Source organism: Anomaloglossus baeobatrachus, chromosome 2, assembly GCF_048569485.1.
Source record: "Anomaloglossus baeobatrachus isolate aAnoBae1 chromosome 2, aAnoBae1.hap1, whole genome shotgun sequence".
NCBI lineage: Eukaryota > Metazoa > Chordata > Amphibia > Anura > Aromobatidae > Anomaloglossus > Anomaloglossus baeobatrachus.
The window spans coordinates 422367004-422387392 of record NC_134354.1 but is presented as its reverse complement, the minus strand read 5'-3'; the positions used below and the strand labels follow the sequence as shown (position 1 = coordinate 422387392).

General features: G+C 52.2%; 1 protein-coding gene across 1 annotated transcript in view; it reads left to right on the top strand.

Annotated features, from left to right (window-relative positions):
• The window catches only part of TMEM54 (transmembrane protein 54), an 86925-nt gene that overhangs the window by 46899 nt on the left and 19637 nt on the right, over positions 1–20389 (top strand). The gene's annotated exons all lie outside the window — the stretch shown is intronic.

Genomic DNA, 20389 nt, shown 5'->3' with positions numbered 1-20389 from the left:
ACGTCGTTGTCGTTGTCGCTGTGTGTGACACCAGCTTTAGACTAGTAATAAAGCCAGGACTCTTAAACTAACATTGCAGGTAAATACAAACACAGTTTGAGATAAGAGATGCAGGGCTGTAATCTGAATGTTAACTCTTGCAGCATGCTATCTTGAGATTACATAGCAAAAACCTGCTTACAATCACTCACTGACATAATGGGGTCAAGAGTCAGTGCAAGTAAACAAATAAGATAAAGGTAAAAGTATATAAAGCTGGTGTCACACATAACGACGACGACGACAACGACGTCGCTGCTACGTCACCATTTTCTGTGACGTTGCAGCGACGTCCCGTCGCTGTCGCTGTGTGTGACATCCAGCAACGACCTGGCCCCTGCTGTGAGGTCGCCGGTCGTTGCTGAATGTCCAGCTTCATTTTTTGGTCGTCACTCTCCCGCTGTGACACACACATCGCTGTGTGTGACAGCGAGAGAGCGACGAAATGAAGCGATCAGGAGCCGGCGCTGGCAGCTGCGGTAAGCTGTAACCAGCGTAAACATCGGGTAACCAAGGGAAGACCTTTCCCTGGTTACCCGATGTTTACGCTGGTTACCAGCCTCCGCTCTTGCTGCCAGCGCCGGCTCCTGCACTGTGACATGTGGCTGCAGTACGCATCAGGTAATTAACCCGATGTATACTGTAGCAAGGAGAGCAAGGAGCCAGCGCTAAGCAGTGTGCGCGGCTCCCTGCTCTCTGCACTGTGACATGTAGCTGCAGCACACATCGGGTTAATTAACCCGATGTGTACTGCACCTAGGAGAGCAAGGAGCCAGCGCTAAGCGCGGCTCCCTGCTCTCTGCACATGTAGCGACGTTATGATCGCTGCTTCTGCTGTTTGACAGCTAAGCAGCGATCATAACAGCGACTTACAAGGTCGCTGTTACGTCACCTTAGTGACGTAACAGCGACGTCGTTGTCGCTGTCGCTTAGTGTGACACCAGCTTAAAACATAATGCTTAATATGGTGGTGTGCAATATAAACTAGGATGTGTACACCTAGCATTAAAATAGGAGTACTAAAAGAAGGTTACACACTGATGCCATGGGGTCAGGGGTTAGTGCAAATAAGTACATGAGATCAAGTCTGCTTGTGTCCAGTTCAACGTGAACATTTCCTGAGGATTCCTCTATTAGTTTTTATTATATACTACATGTTACATACCATACAGTATTTTGTGTGTGTTGCTCACGTTGTGTAGACAATCACAGTGTGTTGGTGTCATTCTTGCATTGTGTATCACAGTCTACATTATTACTATGTTATGTTGAGAATAGACTGAATCTTGATGGCATTGTGTATATTTTAGTGATTACAACAATCAGCATAACATTATTATGCCATAGCACAGTGATTATTGATTACTAGTTCCAATTAACCATCTTCATTTCTTGTTTTCATCAAAACCAAAAAAAAGTACATCAGATGTCAAGGGTCATGTTTGCAATTGAAATTCTTGGCAGACAAAACAAAAAAGATCTAAGCAAGTTATACTTTTCCCAATACTCAGTGAAAAAAATCAAAATGAGCATTGCCCTCTGGTGTTATTGGCCTCCATTTTATGTAACAGGGAATGAAGGCTTTCTGGGCAAGTAGCGATGAATGATCTAGTTTTAGCAATATTTTATATATTAGTGCTGCTGGATGGTATGTTAGCCAGAAACCATAAATAGAGTGATTTATTCAAGCTAACTGCACCAGAATCCTAATGTAATTTGCACCACATGCCTTTTCATGACTAGCACCATCTTTATTATGTGTCTTAGACAAGATGAAAAGTGGCATAGCCTAAAGTACGACACATATGCCATACAATGTGTTAAAATTGTCTCACATATCTTGAAAAAAAAATCTGTATACTATCCCTATCATGTCATATGTCATTTGTGACGTCCCAGGGCTATGGGGTACTTGGTCCCGGGCGATGTATTGCTGGGTAGATGTGACTGGGTGACTGTTGCCCGGTTCTGTGCCCCTGGGGGTCGCTTTTAAAAGGGGGAATATTTACAGGGGAGATGAAATAAAACTTTTTGTTGTGACGCCACTTGCGGGTTGCGGCTATTTAGTGGAGCCGCCGCTGCACATTTCTCACTTTGGGGCTGGTGTTGGAGGCAGCCTGGATGTTGGGCTCTCCACAAGTAGGGCCAGGCCCCAGGGGATGGATGATGTTGTTAGGCGCGGAAAGAAGGTAGGCCACACAAGGGATTGCAGTGTAACTGGTTTCTTTACTCACAGCGTTGTTCTGGCTGGTAACCTGAGGAAGGCTGGTCCTGACCACTGGTCCCCTTAGTCCCAGTGCCTGTGTGGTAACCTGGTGGCTCCTTTCCCCTGCACCTTTCTCTGGTTGGTGGGTCCCCGTGGCTTGGAGCGTCTCGGGGTTCCCTCCTGGTTCTCGTTCAGTCTTAGTCCGTATAACAGGTAGCTTGAACTTTGTGGGGTCGGTTTCTCTTGTCCTATTCTCCGGCTCTCCCATTGCTACTGTGTCCCGAACTTTACGGTCAGTGAGTTCCTGGATGGTCCCCTCATTGTGCAGATTTTAGCAGGTCTGCCTGGAGCATTTGCCTGACCTAGGATTCTGTACCGCGTTGGTGCTATGGTTCTGTGACGCCCTGGGCAAGCCAGGGGTCACAGGTCACGACACCACCACACCCTACACCCCAGATAGGTACACCAAAGCTACACAAAAATCCTTGTTGCCTTCCTCCAGGGGCTGATGTCCACACCAGGGGGTGGGCCAGGCGGTTGGCTCCGCCCACCGAGGAGTTCACAGCCCTGGAGGCGGGAAGACCAGGCAGAACAGAGAGAGAGAGAGTCAAGCTAGGGAGGTGAAGGAGTAAACAGTGAAGTGGTAGAGGAGCAAGAGAGGAAGGAGAAGGAGGACAGTGAGAGTAGTGACAGTAAAAGTGACAGTTGAGAAAGCCTGAAGTTGGTCCGGGTGTATGCCCCGGACTGAGACAGCAAGGTCAGCAGACGGCGGTGACTGCAGGAGAGGCTGCTTGGAGGTTGCCGGAAGGACCGTGGACGGGTGGTGGCCCGGCGGTACCGGAGCGGTATACGAAGAGCAGTCAGCACCAATGGCAGGGGCCTTTCGGATCCCGGCAAGGCTAGGAGTCGCCGTGAATTTGCCAAATCCGTCAGTGAAGGGGACCTCTGGGTCTCCCAACAACCAAGTCCCGATTGAAGGCAACAGTCCGACCGTTAGAGAGAGACACCGCCACCGCCAGGGCACCAGTTTCTCAGGGCCAGCGCCTGCGGGCAAAGTAGGGCTCCTCCGGCCCATATCCAAGTCGGGGAGTGGGTTACCGGTGGGAACCCATCGCTACCATCATCATCTTAGGTGCAGAAAAAGGGACCGTCACCGTCAACTACTGGGGAAAAGCAACTGCAGCCGTCCGTGGGAACCGTCTTTCCAGCCGTGTGTTTTACCGAGAACTGTGTCCCCATCTCAGGCTGAGTGAGTACCACAGTGCCGTGAGGCACAGCGCTGCCCCCGCGTCCCCGCACCCCACCAAGCCCTGCACCGGCCCTGCCATCCAGCACCCCCCACCTCATCACTGGACCCCGGGACAACCACCCCCTACCCACGAAGGGGAGAACTAACAACTTTGCTGCTCCCTGTCACCGCTCCCGGGATCCCCATACAGAGCAGCGGTGGTGTCCTTACAATCACCACAACCGTGGGTGGCGTCACGGACAATAAACTATCTCAACAACCAAACCCCTTTCACTCACGGGCGAGGAGCGCCGCTCGAGTCCCCGGGATCCGGCCCATCGCTCGAGCCACCGAGCAGCAGCAGGCCGCAGCAGCAGCGGCAGCCGGACCCGAGCAGTGGGAGAGCGCGGCGTCCCCTCCTCCACCCGTGACAACTTGGCGTCACGAACAGGATCTTACCGCTCTGCCGTTGGGTAGAGGTGCGCCTTGTTACCGCCGGAGGTGTCCGGCCGGAAAATTTCAGAAGCCGGCATCTTTGGCGCGAAAAGTTCCCGCTCGAGCGTCTTCTCGAGTAGCGGAGGCGCGAAGGCCAAGACCCCGCCCTGATAGAGGAGGGGCCGAAAAAGAGGCTAAGGGGGACGAAATGGCGACTGGTCGCATGTAGCCGCGGCCATACAAGCAAGGACGCTGGGACCCTGCAATTTGCTGAGCCTTGCAAAAAGATGTCTGTTCCACCTAGTTACGCGGAGGCTACCGAGCCGGTGCCCGGGACAGCGGCATGGCTGAGGGCCCGAACGGCAGGGATCTGCCGACACTACCGGAGCCAGATCTGCAGGCTGATGGAACAGTGGACCGCGGAGGTGGAGGATGCAGCTGCAGTTGCACGAGTGTATGGAATGGAGGCCATGATGGAGGAGCTGGTGAGTGACCCACGCCCTTGTGTCCCCGAAGGACCGGCCGCTGCGGCTGAGGGACCCGGTCTACCCCTGGCCCCCATGCCACCTCCGTCCTCCTTGCCCATGCACCGCACTGCGCCTGGCCCGTCGGGCGCATACCCCTCCGTGACAGTGGCGGAGAGAGTGGCAAGCCTGGAAGCTGCGGCAGCTGGCGGCAACCCGCCTGACGCAGGGACGGACGATAGTGATTCCGCGCCTGATACCGAGCCCGTTTCGGAAGAGGATGAGGGAGTCATCGCCCTGCATGGCATGGAGGCCACATATATCCCCCGAAGTGAAAATAACGGGTATCGGGCGGCCCTTCCTCGCCGTGCTTGCTGTGCACTGGAGGGGCTGGTGCCCGTGTTCTTCCACCCGGAGCCGGGTGAGGAGGACGAAAGTGCACAGTAAATACAGCGGAGCACCGTTGCACAGTCCCCGTTGGGACCACCAGTGTGTTTGTTTAAAGTTTTCAAATGATGATAAGTAAATGGAACCGAGGATTAACCTGATTTACCGTGATTGAAACCGGCCGTTGCCGGCACCGTTGTCCCCGTGGGGACCCTTCAAAAAGTTGCATAGGGAACTCTCTATGGACAAGCCCGTGAACTTGCAGGGCAACCACAAACATTAGTGGCTTGTAAATAAAATGTGTTGTTGCAGCTAACCGGTACCGCCTCCGGAGAGGCAGGTTGGAGGGAGGGCCCACAGTGGAGCAGGCTGGGGCCCAGCCACCACCGGAACCGGTGGCTACCCTCTGGAGGGGAAGGACAGATCCCACTCGGGTAACTGGTTCAGGACTGGGGTCAAGGGGTGCTGCCTGTTTCTTAGGGGCAGCATCAGGGCCAGGTTACTTGGGTGGGAGAGAGCGGCAGCAGCAACCGTTAAAATGTTACCGTAACGTTTAAGAAAAGTGCCTCCCGCTGTGGGATGAAGTTATTATACTTGTCTTGTGTTTTTTATCTTTTCAGAAAAATAAAACCGGTGTTGGACGGGCAGCCCGCGGACGGTCTGCATTTTGCTAAGGGGGAATGTGACGCCCTGGGCAAGCCAGGGGTCACAGGTCATGACACCACCACACCCTACACCCCAGATAGGTACACCAAAGCTACACAAAAATCCTTGTTGCCTTCCTCCAGGGGCTGATGTCCACACCAGGGGGTGGGCCAGGCGGTTGGCTCCGCCCACCGAGGAGTTCACAGCCCTGGAGGCGGGAAGACCAGGCAGAACAGAGAGAGAGAGAGTCAAGCTAGGGAGGTGAAGGAGTAAACAGTGAAGTGGTAGAGGAGCAAGAGAGGAAGGAGAAGGAGGACAGTGAGAGTAGTGACAGTAAAAGTGACAGTTGAGAAAGCCTGAAGTTGGTCCGGGTGTGTGCCCCGGACTGAGACAGCAAGGTCAGCAGACGGCGGTGACTGTCTGCAGGAGAGGCTCCTTGGAGGTTGCCGGAAGGACCTAGGACAGGTGGTGGCCCGGCGGTACCGGAGCGGTATACGAAGAGCAGTCAGCACCACTGGCAGGGGCCTTTCGGATCCCGGCAAGGCTAGGAGTCACCGTGAATTTGCCAAATCCGTCAGTGAAGGGGACCTCTGGGTCTCCCAACAACCAAGTCCCGATTGAAGGCAACAGTCCGACCGTTAGAGAGAGACACCGCCACCGCCAGGGCACCAGTTTCTCAGGGCCAGCGCCTGCGGGCAAAGTAGGGCTCCTCCGGCCCATATCCAAGTCGGGGAGCGGGTTACCGGTGGGAACCCATCGCTACCATCATCATCTTAGGTGCAGAAAAAGGGACCGTCACCGTCAACTACTGGGGAAAAGCAACTGCAGCCGTCCGTGGGAACCGTCTTTCCAGCCGTGTGTTTTACCGAGAACTGTGTCCCCATCTCAGGCTGAGTGAGTACCACAGTGCCGTGAGGCACAGCGCTGCCCCCGCGTCCCTGCACCCCACCAAGCCCTGCACCGGCCCTGCCATCCAGCACCCCCCACCTCATCACTGGACCCCGGGACAACCACCCCCTACCCACGAAGGGGAGAACTAACAACTTTGCTGCTCCCTGTCACCGCTCCCGAGATCCCCATACAGAGCAGCGGTGGTGTCCTTACAATCACCACAACCGTGGGTGGCGTCACGGACAATAAACTATCTCAACAACCAAACCCCTTTCACTCACGGGCGAGGAGCGCCGCTCGAGTCCCCGGGATCCGGCCCATCGCTCGAGCCACCGAGCAGCAGCAGGCCGCAGCAGCAGCGGCAGCCGGACCCGAGCAGTGGGAGAGCGCGGCGTCCCCTCCTCCACCCGTGACAACTTGGCGTCACGAACAGGATCTTACCGCTCTGCCGTTGGGTAGAGGTGCGCCTTGTTACCGCCGGAGGTGTCCGGCCGGAAAATTTCAGAAGCCGCCATCTTTGGCGCGAAAGGTTCCCGCTCGAGCGTCTTCTCGAGTAGCGGAGGCGCGAAGGCCAAGACCCCGCCCCGATAGAGGAGGGGCCGAAAAAGAGGCTAAGGGGGACGAAATGGCGACTGGTCGCATGTAGCCGCGGCCATACAAGCAAGGACGCTGGGACCCTGCAATTTGCTGAGCCTTGCAAAAAGATGTCTGTTCCACCTAGTTACGCGGAGGCTACCGAGCCGGTGCCCGGGACAGCGGCATGGCTGAGGGCCCGAACGGCAGGGATCTGCCGACACTACAGGAGCCAGATCTGCAGGCTGATGGAACAGTGGACCGCGGAGGTGGAGGATGCAGCTGCAGTTGCACGAGTGTATGGAATGGAGGCCATGATGGAGGAGCTGGTGAGTGACCCACGCCCTTGTGTCCCCGAGGGACCGGCCGCTGCGGCTGAGGGACCCGGTCTACCCCTGGCCCCCATGCCACCTCCGTCCTCCTTGCCCATGCACCGCACTGCGCCTGGCCCGTCGGGCGCATACCCCTCCGTGACAGTGGCGGAGAGAGTGGCAAGCCTGGAAGCTGCGGCAGCTGGCGGCAACCCGCCTGACGCAGGGACGGACGATAGTGATTCCGGGCCTGATACCGAGCCCGTTTCGGAAGAGGATGAGGGAGTCGTCGCCCTGCATGGCATGGAGGCCACATATATCCCCCGAAGTGAAAATAACGGGTATCGGGCGGGCCTTCCTCGCCGTGCTTGCTATGCACTGGAGGGGCTGGTGCCCGTGTTCTTCCACCCGGAGCCGGGTGAGGAGGACGAAAGTGCACAGTAAATACAGCGGAGCACCGTTGCACAGTCCCCGTTGGGACCACCAGTGTGTTTGTTTAAAGTTTTGCAAATGATGATAAGTAAATGGAACCGAGGATTAACCTGATTTACCGTGATTGAAACCGGCCGTTGCCGGCACCGTTGTCCCCGTGGGGACCCTTCAAAAAGTTGCATAGGGAACTCTCTATGGACAAGCCCGTGAACTTGCAGGGCAACCACAAACATTAGTGGCTTGTAAATAAAATGTGTTGTTGCAGCTAACCGGTACCGCCTCCGGAGAGGCAGGTTGGAGGGAGGGCCCACAGTGGAGCAGGCTGGGGCCCAGCCACCACCGGAACCAGTGGCTACCCTCTGGAGGGGAAGGACAGATCCCACTCGGGTAACTGGTTCAGGACTGGGGTCAAGGGGTGCTGCCTGTTTCTTAGGGGCAGCATCAGGGCCAGGTTACTTGGGTGGGAGAGAGCGGCAGCAGCAACCGTTAAAATGTTACCGTAATGTTTAAGAAAAGTGCCTCCCGCTGTGGGATGAAGTTATTATACTTGTCTTGTGTTTTTTATCTTTTCAGAAAAATAAAACCGGTGTTGGACGGGCAGCCCGCGGACGGTCTGCATTTTGCTAAGGGGGAATGTGACGCCCTGGGCAAGCCAGGGGTCACAGGTCATGACTAGTGATGAGCGAGCATGCTTGTCACTACTCGGTACTCGCACGAGTATCACTGTACTCGGGCTGCTCGGCGGGGACCGAGTAATCTCGCGATACTCGTGCTTTACTCGTGGTCTTCATTTCTGCATGTTGGCGCTCTTTTGAGAGCCAGCCCTCATGCAGGGATTGGCTGGCAGACCACTGCAATGCCACAGCCCTGTTAGTTGTGGAATTGCAGTGATTGGCCGGCCTGCACAGCGTCACCGAGCCTTTATATCGGCCGGCGCGCTGTGCTCTGCTCACAGCTATTCTGACAGTGAGTGTAGGGAGAGTGTCGCTGATTCAGGGAAAGCTTTGCGGCCCTTTATAGCTTTTTCAGTTGCAGGGCTGCAAACAGTGTGACCAAAAGTCCTTCTCAGGACTATTCTAGTTGTATACAGGCAGGCAGGGTATAGCCAGGTCGGAGTACAGTAGCAGAGTCCTTCTCAGGACTATTGTTGCTATATACAGGCAGGGTATAGCCAGGTCTGAATACAGGCTAGTGACCAAAAGAGTCCTTGTCAGGACTATTGTAGCAGTATACAGGCAGGCAGGCAGGCAGGGTAGTGGTGACCGTATACCAGCCTTCATATCTGGGGCTGGTGTACACAGTGTAAAACAGTCCAGATAGTGTCTGACTTGTCTGTACTGTAATTGTCGCTCCCCAAAAAAACCTGTTAGTAGGTTATTATTGCGTCCGTGCTTGGTTTTTAAAACCGCACGTGTGTGCCTGTTGGTGGCAGCGTACAGGTGCACTGGTGTGCGTTTACCAAACTATTATATAACGCACAAGTGTAGTGTATAATACACGTCAGTCAGCAGTGGCTGATAGTGTCAGAGTTCTTAATTTTTGCTCCTAAAACCTGTGTTAGGTTATTATTGCGTCCGTGCTTGGTTTTTAAAACCGCACGTGTGTGCCTGTTGGTGGCAGCGTACAGGTGCACTGGTGTGCGTTTACCAAACTATTATATAACGCACAAGTGTAGTGTATAATACACGTCAGTCAGCAGTGGCTGATAGTGTCAGAGTTCTTAATTTTTGCTCCTAAAACCTGTGTTAGGTTATTATTGCGTCCGTGCTTGGTTTTTAAAACCGCACGTGTGTGCCTGTTGGTGGCAGCGTACAGGTGCACTGGTGTGCGTTTACCAAACTATTATATAACGCACAAGTGTAGTGTATAATACACGTCAGTCAGCAGTGGCTGATAGTGTCAGAGTTCTTAATTTTTGCTCCTAAAACCTGTGTTAGGTTATTATTGCGTCCGTGCTTGGTTTTTAAAACCGCACGTGTGTGCCTGTTGGTGGCAGCGTACAGGTGCACTGGTGTGCGTTTACCAAACTATTATATAACGCACAAGTGTAGTGTATAATACACGTCAGTCAGCAGTGGCTGATAGTGTCAGAGTTCTTAATTTTTGCTCCTAAAACCTGTGTTAGGTTATTATTGCGTCCGTGCTTGGTTTTTAAAACCGCACGTGTGTGCCTGTCGGTGGCAGCGTACAGGTGCACTTGTGTGCAATTTCCAGAAACTTTGATATAACGCACAAGTAGTGAATATACACGTCAGCAGTGCACAGCATTGCAAAATGCGCAAGGGCATTGGCAAGGAACAAGGAAGTGGACGTGATGGTGGTGCAGGCAGAGGCCGAGGTCGTGGGCAAGCTCTAATTTCGCCACAACAAAGGGCCACATCTAGTCGCTCGCACGTCCTGTCCCAAATTCTTGGGGACCGCAGCAGTACACCGCTCTTGAACCAAGACCAGTGTCAACAGGTTGTTAGTTGGATAGCGGATAATGCTTCCAGTCAGATTGGCACCACCACAAACACTCTGTCTTCCACACGGTCAAGTGTCAGTAGCCGTGATACTGCACCGCACATTTCTGAACCTGATCCTCCTTCCTACCACCAGGCTGAGTACACGTCCTCCTCGGACATTAATGATCCCACACTTGGACACTCGGAAGAGCTGTTCACGTTTCCATTCACACATTCTGGCCTCTCGCCAGCTCATATTGAAGTGGGTCATGAGGAGATCGTCTGTACAGATGGCCAAATATTTGAGCAGCCACGTTCTCACGAAGTTGGCAACGTGTCTCAACAAGTGGTGGACGATGATGAGACACAATTGTCAGCAAGTCAGGAGGAGGAGCAGGGTGCGGAAGAGGAAGACGACGTGGTGGATGATCCAGTAACTGACCCAACCTGGCAGGAGGATATGCAGAGCGAGGACAGCAGTGCACAGGGGGAGGGAGGCGTAGCATCACAACAGGCAGTAAGAAGCAGGGTGGTGGCCCCAGGCAGAAGTCAGGCAACCGTTCCCCGGAACAACACGACGACACAAGGTGCCTGTCCAAATGTTAGGTCTTCACGAGTCTGGCAGTTTTTTAAGTTGGATCCAGATGATTCAAAAAAGGCCATTTGCAACACCTGCCGTGCCAGCATCAGCAGGGGTACCAAAACTAGCAGCCTGACCACCACCAGCATGATCAGGCACATGTCAGCCAAGCACCCGACTTTGTGGGAAGTACAACAGAGTCGAGGAGCAGTGCTTGCTGATGTCACTGCTACGTCTTCGCTGGTTGTGCATGCGAGCCAATCCTCTGTCCATGCTGCCTGCGAACAAGCCTCCTCCACTCCTGCACCTACAGTTGCCTACGCAGAAAGAACACCATCATCAAGCACGTCCTTGTCCCAGCGCAGCGTTCAGTTATCCATTCAGCAAACCTTTGAACGCAGGCGCAAATACACTGCCAACACCCCACATGCCACAGTTCTAAATGCTAACATTTCGCGACTGCTTGCGCTGGAAATGTTGCCTTTTAGGCTGGTGGAGACAGAAGCATTCCGTGACCTGATGGCGGCAGCTGTCCCACGTTACTCGGTCCCCAGCCGCCACTATTTCTCCCGGTGTGCCGTCCCCGCGTTGCATAACCACGTGTCACAAAACATCACACGTGCCCTGAACAACGCTGTTTCACCCAAGGTCCACCTAACCACAGACACGTGGACAAGTGCTTGTGGGCAAGGCCGCTACATCTCGTTGACGGCACACTGGGTTAATATTGTGGAAGCTGGGACCCAGTCTGAGCGAGGGACGCAACACGTCCTTCCCACACCAAGGTTTGCAGGCCCTACCTCAGTCAGTGTTTCACCCACACTCTACAGCTCCGGAATGTCATGCTCTTCAGCCTCCTCCTCCTCCTGCGCATCCTCATCCACTGTGCCCTCCACACCAGTCACAAGCTGGAAGCACTGCAGCACTGCCTCGGCGAAGCGGCAACAGGCTGTGCTGAAGCTAATCTGCATAGGTGACAAACCCCACAATGCAGAAGAGCTGTGGACAGCTCTGAAACAGCAGGCAGATCACTGGCTCACACCTCTGAACCTAAAGCCAGGAAAGGTCGTTTGTGACAATGGCCGGAACCTGGTGGCGGCTTTGAGGCGAGGCCAGCTGACACATGTTCCATGCGTGGCCCATGTGCTCAACCTCGTGGTTCAGCGGTTTATAAAGTCATACCCAGAGCTGTCTGATCTGCTGGTAAAAGTTCGCCGCCTGTCTGCACATTTTCGAAAGTCACCTACTGCTTCAGCCGGCCTTGCCGGCTTTCAGCGCCGTTTGCATCTTCCGGCTCACAGACTGGTGTGTGATGTCCCCACGCGTTGGAATTCAACTCTGCACATGTTGGTCAGGATATGTGAGCAGAAGAGGGCAGTTGTTGAGTACCTGCATCACCTAAGCCGTCGGGAAATGGGTCAAACTCCACACATAACACCTGAGGAGTGGAGATGGATGTCAGACCTATGTACCATCCTCCAAAACTTTGAGGACTCCACCAAGATGGTGAGTGGTGATGACGCCATTATTAGCGTCACCATACCGCTACTCTGCCTTCTAAAACGGTCCCTGCTGAAAAACAAACATGATGCATTGCAGGCGGAGCGCGATGAGTTGCAGCAAGAAACAGTAGTGGGTGTGGGTGATAACACACAGCCCAGCCTCGTCTCATCACAACGTGCAGTGGAGGACTATGACGAGGAGGAGGATGAAGACATGGAGCAACTCTCCGGCCAAATTGAGGATATGACATGCACACCAGTCATATCCTCGATTCAGCGTGGCTGGCCAGAGGACAGGGTAGATGAGGAGGAGGAGGAGGAGGAGGAGGAGGAGGAGGACAGCATGTTCAGTCATCTTGTTGGTCAGGCTACTGAAGTCCTGGCTGTTAAGAGTCTGGCGCACATGGCTGACTTTATGGTAAGCTGCCTGTCTCGTGACCCTCGCGTTAAGAACATCTTGGCCGACAATCATTACTGGTTGGTAACACTGTTAGACCCACGCTACAAGGAGAACTTTTTGTCTCTTATTCCCGTGGAGGAGAGGTCAACCAAAATGCAGCAGTTTCGGAAGGCCATACTCACGGAAGTAGGCAAAGCATTCCCCTCACAAAACGCTAGCGGCATAGGTCAGGAATCAGTGGACAACCGAGGCGTACAGCCGAGAGAGGCACAAGTCCAATCCGCCAGAGGTAGGGGAACAGTCTTTAAGATGTGGGACAGTTTTCTCAGCCCCTCACGTACCACAGCCCCTGAGGTGCGGGGTAGTGCCACAAGAAATCCTAAGTTTGCCCAGATGCTGAAGGAGTACCTTGCAGATCGAACAACTGTACTCCGACATTCCTCTGTGCCTTACAATTATTGGGTATCCAAGCTGGACACGTGGCATGAATTGGCTCTCTACGCCTTGGAAGTCCTGGCCTGCCCTGCTGCTAGCGTTTTGTCAGAGCGTGTTTTTAGTGCCGCAGGTGGAATCATTACAGATAAACGCACCCGCCTGTCAACTGAAAATGCTGACAGGCTGACTCTGATAAAGATGAACAAGGGTTGGATTGGGCCAGACTTCACCACACCACCAGCAAATGAGAGCGGAATTTAAAGTTTGCCATGTACCTCCACTCACCCATGGGTACACTTCTCGACTTTGGATAATCGCTGGACTGCTCCTCCTTCTCCTCATGCGCCATCATGATGACCGTTACAATAGTTAGGTCTTTGTTTCAGGTATACCCCCAGTGGTAAATTTTTTCGCCCATTCTTTGCAGAATGGACATTACAACGACAGGAGACCCGCTCCTTTGCAATGGGAACAATGTTTTGAGGCCCTCATGCACGTCTCTACCCAGGGACAACGTGTAGCCTCCCAATTTTTGGCTGCCCTGCCTAAGGGCTATACTATAATACACCCACTTCCTTAAAATGGACACTTAATGTTTTGAGGCCCTCATGCACGTCTCTACCCAGGGACAATGTGGAGCCTCCCAATTTTTGGCTGCCCTGGCAAAGGGCTATACTGAAATAGACCCACTTCCTTACAATGGGCACTTCAGGTTTAAAGGCCATCATGCACGTCTCTATCCAGGGACAATGTGGAGCCTCCCAATTTTTGGCTGCCCTGCCTAAGGGCTATACTGAAATACACCCACTTCCTTAAAATGGACACTTAATGTTTTGAGGCCCTCATGCACGTCTCTACCCAGGGACAATGTGGAGCCTCCCAATTTTTGGCTGCCCTGGCAAAGGGCTATACTGAAATAGACCCACTTCCTTACAATGGGCACTTCAGGTTTAAAGGCCATCATGCACGTCTCTATCCAGGGACAATGTGGAGCCTCCCAATTTTTGGCTGCCCTGCCTAAGGGCTATACTGAAATACACCCACTTCCTTAAAATGGACACTTAATGTTTTGAGGCCCTCATGCACGTCTCTACCCAGGGACAATGTGGAGCCTCCCAATTTTTGGCTGCCCTGGCAAAGGGCTATACTGAAATAGACCCACTTCCTTACAATGGGCACTTCAGGTTTAAAGGCCATCATGCACGTCTCTACCCAGGGACAATGTGGAGCCTCCCAATTTTTGGCTGCCCTGCCTAAGGGCTATACTATAATACACCCACTTCCTGACAATGGACACTTAATGTTTTGAGGCCCTCATGCACGTCTCTACCCAGGGACAATGTGGAGCCTCCCAATTTTTGGCTGCCCTGCCTAAGGGCTATACTATAATACACCCACTTCCTGACAATGGACACTTAATGTTTTGAGGCCCTCATGCACGTCTCTACCCAGGGACAATGTGGAGCCTCCCAATTTTTGGCTGCCCTGGCAAAGGGCTATACTGAAATAGACCCACTTCCTTACAATGGGCACTTCAGGTTTAAAGGCCATCATGCACGTCTCTATCCAGGGACAATGTGGAGCCTCCCAATTTTTGGCTGCCCTGCCTAAGGGCTATACTGAAATACACCCACTTCCTTAAAATGGACACTTAATGTTTTGAGGCCCTCATGCACGTCTCTACCCAGGGACAATGTGGAGCCTCCCAATTTTTGGCTGCCCTGGCAAAGGGCTATACTGAAATAGACCCACTTCCTTACAATGGGCACTTCAGGTTTAAAGGCCATCATGCACGTCTCTATCCAGGGACAATGTGGAGCCTCCCAATTTTTGGCTGCCCTGCCTAAGGGCTATACTATAATACACCCACTTCCTGACAATGGACACTTAATGTTTTGAGGCCCTCATGCACGTCTCTACCCAGGGACAATGTGGAGCCTCCCAATTTTTGGCTGCCCTGGCAAAGGGCTATACTGAAATAGACCCACTTCCTTACAATGGGCACTTCAGGTTTAAAGGCCATCATGCACGTCTCTATCCAGGGACAATGTGGAGCCTCCCAATTTTTGGCTGCCCTGCCTAAGGGCTATACTGAAATACACCCACTTCCTTAAAATGGACACTTAATGTTTTGAGGCCCTCATGCACGTCTCTACCCAGGGACAATGTGGAGCCTCCCAATTTTTGGCTGCCCTGGCAAAGGGCTATACTGAAATAGACCCACTTCCTTACAATGGGCACTTCAGGTTTAAAGGCCATCATGCACGTCTCTACCCAGGGACAATGTGGAGCCTCCCAATTTTTGGCTGCCCTGGCAAAGGGCTATACTGAAATAGACCCACTTCCTTACAATGGGCACTTCAGGTTTAAAGGCCATCATGCACGTCTCTACCCAGGGACAATGTGGAGCCTCCCAATTTTTGGCTGCCCTGCCTAAGGGCTATACTATAATACACCCACTTCCTGACAATGGACACTTAATGTTTTGAGGCCCTCATGCACGTCTCTACCCAGGGACAATGTGGAGCCTCCCAATTTTTGGCTGCCCTGGCAAAGGGCTATACTGAAATAGACCCACTTCCTTACAATGGGCACTTCAGGTTTAAAGGCCATCATGCACGTCTCTACCCAGGGACAATGTGGAGCCTCCCAATTTTTGGCTGCCCTGCCTAAGGGCTATACTGAAATAGACCCACTTCCTTACAATGGGCACTTCAGGTTTAAAGGCCATCATGCACGTCTCTACCCAGGGACAATGTGGAGCCTCCCAATTTTTGGCTGCCCTGCCTAAGGGCTATACTATAATACACCCACTTCCTGACAATGGACACTTAATGTTTTGAGGCCCTCATGCACGTCTCTACCCAGGGACAATGTGGAGCCTCCCAATTTTTGGCTGCCCTGGCAAAGGGCTATACTGAAATAGACCCACTTCCTTACAATGGGCACTTCAGGTTTAAAGGCCATCATGCACGTCTCTACCCAGGGACAATGTGGAGCCTCCCAATTTTTGGCTGCCCTGCCTAAGGGCTATACTATAATACACCCACTTCCTGACAATGGACACTTAATGTTTTGAGGCCCTCATGCACGTCTGTATGCAGGGGCATTGGTGAACCTCACAATTTAGGACTGCCCTGGCAAAGGAAAATACTACAAAGACTCACTTCCTCAAAATGGGCACATTAGACTCAAGAGGCCTTCATGTACGTCTCTTCTCAGGGACATCGGAGTGCCACACAATGTTTTCACGTAAAATCTTTCATGTATTGATCTCAAAAAGTAACATACACCAGCTCTATCTCACTATTGGGTATGTGCCCTTAACATTTCCGCCATGAAAAATCATTTTGGGGTCATTTTGGAAGGTTTTCTGGTGAGTCCGTAAAAATGGCGTAAAACGCGGACAAAATTGTTCACAGCTGTGACTTTTGAGTGATAAATGCTTCAAGGGGTCTTCCCCATGCTGTTGCCATGTCATTTGAGCACTCTTCTGAGACTTTTGTGACATTTTTAGGGTTTCTCCATGCTGCCGGGAGGTCATTTCACAAAAATACTCGGGTCTCCCATAGGATAACATTGGGCTCGTTGCTCGGGCCGAGTACACGAGTATCTTGGGAGGCTCGGCCCGAGCTTCGAGCACCCGAGCTTTTTAGTACTCGCTCATCACTAGTCATGACACCACCACACCCTACACCCCAGATAGGTACACCAAAGCTACACAAAAATCCTTGTTGCCTTCCTCCAGGGGCTGATGTCCACACCAGGGGGTGGGCCAGGCGGTTGGCTCCGCCCACCGAGGAGTTCACAGCCCTGGAGGCGGGAAGACCAGGCAGAACAGAGAGAGAGAGAGTCAAGCTAGGGAGGTGAAGGAGTAAACAGTGAAGTGGTAGAGGAGCAAGAGAGGAAGGAGAAGGAGGACAGTGAGAGTAGTGACAGTAAAAGTGACAGTTGAGAAAGCCTGAAGTTGGTCCGGGTGTGTGCCCCGGACTGAGACAGCAAGGTCAGCAGACGGCGGTGACTGTCTGCAGGAGAGGCTGCTTGGAGGTTGCCGGAAGGACCTAGGACAGGTGGTGGCCCGGCGGTACCGGAGCGGTATACGAAGAGCAGTCAGCACCACTGGCAGGGGCCTTTCGGATCCCGGCAAGGCTAGGAGTCACCGTGAATTTGCCAAATCCGTCAGTGAAGGGGACCTCTGGGTCTCCCAACAACCAAGTCCCGATTGAAGGCAACAGTCCGACCGTTAGAGAGAGACACCGCCACCGCCAGGGCACCAGTTTCTCAGGGCCAGCGCCTGGGGGCAAAGTAGGGCTCCTCCGGCACATATCTAAGTCGGGGAGCGGGTTACCGGTGGGAACCCATCGCTACCATCATCATCTTAGGTGCAGGAAAAGGGACCGTCACCGTCAACAACCAAACCCCTTTCACTCACGGGCGAGGAGCGCCGCTCGAGTCCCCGGGATCCGGCCCATCGCTCGAGCCACCGAGCAGCAGCAGGCCGCAGCAGCAGCGGCAACCGGACCAGAGCAGTGGGAGAGCGCGGCGTCCCCTCCTCCGCCCGCGACAGTTCCAGGAGTACTCCACCGTACTCCACCGGCAACCACACGCCTGGGCCCTCAGGTCACCGTTACACTCTCCTGTCAGTGCGGTTACGTCCGTCTCCTCTCACTTCCACTTACTGACTGTTGGACCCCTCCCCCCTGGTTGTCATCTATTGGACTGGATCGGCTCCATCCAACAATATCACGGACCTGTCTATTGTGTTCTTTGTTCTTCATGATGCTCTATGTGCTTTAAACAGAACACTGAGACTATCACAGAGCAGGTGCATTTATACAGAGACTAGATTACACACAGGGGGATTATATTTATCATCATCAGTCATTTAGGACAACATTGGATCATTCAGAGACCCTCAATGAACTTCTGGAGTGAGTTTGCTGCACTGAAAGTAAAGGGGATGAATAATATTGCACGCCCCAATTTTCAGTTATTTATTTTTTTAAAAAGTTTAAAATCTAATATATAAAGCTGTGTGTGTGTGTGTGTGTGTGTGTGTGTGTGTGTGTGTGTGTGTGTGTGTGTGTGTGTATGTCTGGGATTGGCATCTGCATTGTCGCAGCTACAGCCACAAAATTTTGCACACTCACACGTCTGGACCCAGAGAGCGTCATAGGCTATGTTGTGAGGTGAAATTTTACCAATCAATCAATTACCAATCAATTTTGCCCCTATCTACATAATGGGGAAAAAGTGAAACGAAAAGTGTATCTGCACCGTCGCATTTACAGTCACGAAAGTTTGCACAGACACCTCATGTGACCCAGGGAACATCGTAGACTATGTTTTGACAGGAAATTTTAACCCCGCATTTTACAGTTACACTCCAAAAAACATGCCTCCATTAAAGTAAATGGAGCCTGGAACTACAGGTTGTTAGTAGAAGCTGTGATTGATTGCTATAGTAACAAAAGACATTCATAGTATAAGAAGCTTATATGTGAGGTATTAGATGTCGGTGGGGAGACGGATAGAGAGAGACACAGAGAGACAGACAGGAAAGAGACAGAGAGAGATAGAGACAGACAGGGAAAGAGACAGACAAAGATAAACGGTGAAAGAGACAGAGACAGACGGTGAAAGAGACAGACAGAGACAGATGGGGAAAGAGACAGACAGACAGACCTGGAAAGAGACAAATGGGGAAAGAGACAGATGGGGAAAGAGACAGACAGACAGGGAAGGAGGAGACAGCCAGAGAGACAGACAAAGATGGATGGGGAAAGACACAGACCTTGATAGAGACAGACAGGGAAAGAGACAGAGAAATAGAGACAGACAAGGAAAGAAACAGACAGAGACAGGCAGACAGGGAAAGAGACAGACAGGAAAATACACAGACAAAGAGACGGGGAGACAGACGGGGAAAGAGACAGACCTGGAAAGAGACAGATGGGGAAAGAAACAGAGAGATAGAGACAGACAAAGAAAGAGACAGACAAAGCCAGGCAGATGGGGAAAGAGACAGACGGGGAAAGAGACAGACAGGGAAAGAGACAGATGTGGAAAGAGACAGACAGAGACAGACGAGGAAAGAGACAGACGGGGAAAGAGACAGACGGGGAAAGAGACAGACGGGGAAAGAGACAAACGAGGAAAGAGACAAACGGGGAAAGAGACAGACAGGGAGAGAGACAGACGGGGAAAGAGACAAACAGACATGCAGACAGGGACAGAGATAGGCAAACAGGGAAGGAGGAGACAGCCAGAGAGACAGACAAAGATAGATGGGGAAAGAAACAGACCTTGATAGAGAAAGACAGGGAAAGAGACAGATAAATAGTGACAGACAATGAAAGAGACAGACAGGAAAATACACAGACAAAGAGACGGGTAGACAGACGGGTAAAGAGACAGACCTGGAAAGAGACAGATGGGGAAAGAAATAGAGAGACAGAGACAGACAAAGAAAGAGACAGACAAAGCCAGACAGACGGGGAAAGAGACAGACGTGGAAAGAGACAGATGTGGAAAGAGACAGATGTGGAAAGAGACAGATGGGGAAAGAGACAAACGGGGAAAGAGACAGATGTGGAAAGAGACAGACAGAGACAGATGGGGAAAGGGACAGATGGGGAAAGGGACAGACGGGGAAAGGGACAGACGGGGAAAGGGACAGACGGGGAAAGAGACAGACGGGGAAAGAGACAGACGGGGAAAGAGACAGACGGGGAAAGAGACACAGGGAAAGAGACAGATGGGGAAAGAGACAGACGGGGAAAGAGACAAACAGAGACAGACCTGGAAAGAGACAGATGGGGAAAGAGACAGACAGACATGCAGACAGGGACAGAGAAAAGCAGACAGGGAAGGAGGAGACAGCCAGAGAGACAGACAAAGATAGATGGGGAAAGACACAGACCTTGATAGAGAAAGACGGGGAAAGAGACAGATAAATAGAGACAGACAAGGAAAGAGACAGACAGGAAAAGACACAGACAAAGAGATGGGTAGACAGACGGGGAAAGAGACAGACCTGTAAAGAGACAGATGGGGAAAGAAACAGAGATAGAGACAGACAAAGAAAGAGACAGACAGAGACAGGCAGATGGGGAAAGAAACAGACGGGGAAAGAGACAGACAGGGAAAGAGACAGATGGGGAAAGAGACAGGCGGTGAAAGAGACAGACGGGGAAAGAGCTAGACCTGGAAAGAGCTAGACCTGGAAAGATACAGACCTGGAAAGAGACAGACCTGGAAAGAGACAGACCTGGAAAGAGACAGACGGAGCACATTACTTGGCCAATTTAGTTAAATCTGTGTGGAATATCTGGGGTGTTGAAATATATGGTGTGAAATGCTTCTATTAGCTTAGTTTTTGCCTGTTAATAATTACATTCTATTTTGTTAACAGCAG